This window comes from Brassica napus, unplaced genomic scaffold, assembly GCF_020379485.1.
Source record: "Brassica napus cultivar Da-Ae unplaced genomic scaffold, Da-Ae ScsIHWf_2882;HRSCAF=3666, whole genome shotgun sequence".
NCBI lineage: Eukaryota > Viridiplantae > Streptophyta > Magnoliopsida > Brassicales > Brassicaceae > Brassica > Brassica napus.
In genome coordinates, this window is record NW_026016134.1 from 22,872 (window position 1) to 25,202 (window position 2,331).

The 2,331-nt window shown below is 40.4% G+C and overlaps 1 pseudogene; it reads left to right on the top strand.

Moving 5' to 3' along the window:
* The first annotated feature begins 319 nt into the window (after nt 1–319).
* LOC125602522 lies at nt 320–1,540 on the top strand (annotated as a pseudogene).
* Nucleotides 1,541–2,331: the final 791 nt, after the last annotated feature.

Consider the following 2,331-nt stretch of genomic DNA (forward strand, 5'->3'; position numbering starts at 1 on the left):
ATTCTGTTTAGTTTGTAAATCTCCTGTAATATAGGAAGATCATACTCTCCTCTAACAAACTTGATTATATATGTAACTCTCCCACAACGATGAAAAAATCAGCAAGTCTTTAGACTACTTTCACTGGCACGCGTCCATACTCACTTCGGTCTCTAGTTTGGACCACTTCATAGAGTCAGGATACTCGTTAGCAAAAAGAAACAGGCCCATAGAGCCCAATGTACATTCCTATAACCATGACATAATATCTAAAATGTAGAAGAAGAAGCTTCCGCCCCAAACACACGAATTGTTTCTGTAGTGGAAGAAAACCGTGAGAGATTCCATTCGATTCGATTCGATTCGATTCAGTTGCGGCGGAAGTAATGGCGAACATAGAATCCGAAGCAATCGATTTCGAGCCAGAGGAGGATGACCTCATGGACGAAGATGCTGGAGCAGCTGACGTTTCCCCACGCGCCGCTGCGCGCTCGCTCCGAGGCTTAGGTCAGCTATCGCCGGAGCCAACGGCGATTCGCCGGATAGGAAGACCAAAGGCCGCGGCTTTCGCGAGGAGAGAGACTCCGATCGCCACCGCCGCCTTTCCTCGCGCGATTTCGACTCCCTAGGTTCCGACGGCGGTCCTGGCCCCCAGCGATGTAACTTCTCTCTCAATCTTTTACTCTTTTGTAGTCTATAATGCGAGTTTGCTTGATTGATTGATTTGTTATAGGGTTTCGATTTGACCTAGAAACTTTGTTTATTAGATTGGTTGGACTTAAACGTAGCTTGTGCAAGCAAGAACAAGTGTAAACTATGTTGCTTGTTGGTGGTGATATTGGTTTGGAACTGTTGTGTAGCTATTGAGGGCTGGATTATTTTGGTCACCGGAGTTCATGAGGAGGCACAAGAGGATGATCTATCGAATGCTTTGGTGATTTTGGGAGATTAAGAGTTTGCATCTCAATCTCGATCGCCGTACTGGTTTTGTCAAGGTATGTTGTTTGCTCCTTTTGTTCCTAGTAGTGGCTCCTGATGCTAGTTTAATAGCCTTTTTGCTTGCTCTATTCTTGATGATATTCTGTAGAGTGCAGTGTTTTGCTGTGGGACCTGTCTTAAATTTTTATATGGATATCTTTGTAATTTTTTTATCTTGTATTCTTCTTTAGGGCTATGCTTTGGTAGAATATGAGAAGAGTGAAGAAGCACAGAATGCTATCAAAGCTATGAATGGTGCTGAGCTTCTTACACAGAATGTCACCGTTGACTGGGCCTTCAGCAGTGGACCCAATGCTGGATCTTACAGGAGAAAGAACTTGAGGTTTGTATCCTCTTCTCTTTTCTCATAACCAAGTTGTACTACCTGTTTCCTGTTCTGGTGAGATGATGTCGCGTGTTTACAAGTATCAAAGGTTACTAATTGAATACACATGCGAGTGAGAGTAGTCCTTTTTAACTTGGAGTTATCAAATCTTTCAGTTGTTGACAAAGTATGCGACTTTTCTCAAGTCATTTGACCTTATATCGTAGAATCCTTTAATCATTGGGCAGGTCTGGAGGTCACAACAACGTTCAAGAAGCCCGAGAAGACGTTTCTGATTGTATGATTTGGTTGGAGAGTTGTCTCCACATCTCTCTCAGTATCTCGGATTCTATCTCTATCTCTAAGTGTTTCAGCTCCTTATTTTTTTCTGGGTTGCATAAGTTTGGCTGTTTTGTACCTTGTGTAATCGTTATGCATTGGCATAGGGTTGTTGGCGTTTGTAACACCATGAGATATGTTTTCATGCTTCTGGTTTGGGAGAAGTTAGTTGAGTAAGAAGACGCTTTCATTTCATTATCATTACAATCGTTTTCCTTAGCCGTAGGTAACATAAAGTCATCAAAAGGTTTGATGAGTAGAGTTTGTATACTTGCTTGAAAACTCTCAACAGTATGCGTGCTTTCGTGTACGAATCAATAGTATATGTTGTGCATCAAGCAAAGCACAACAGTGTTGTCCAAAAAAAAAAAAAAGCAATACCACAGTTATCTATCTTCAATTGTTAAACCATATAACAATCAACAACATTGCACAAAAATATAGAAACCACATAACAAACACAGAATGCTTTATTTCAAAATAAAACCTTAATGACAACATAGTTGAGTCCAAGAAACTAATTAAACTAATGTGTAGATGAATTTCTTTTGTACTTAGCTTTCAATTTTAAATGCAAACCGTTAGATCATTAGTTGTGCTTGTTCTCCTTTACATTATTCAAACAAAAAGTCGTACTATATTTCTGTCTCATGTAAAAGGATTGTGCCAAGGCGTATGGGCGTTTGTTTGATATGACCATACCTTCGATT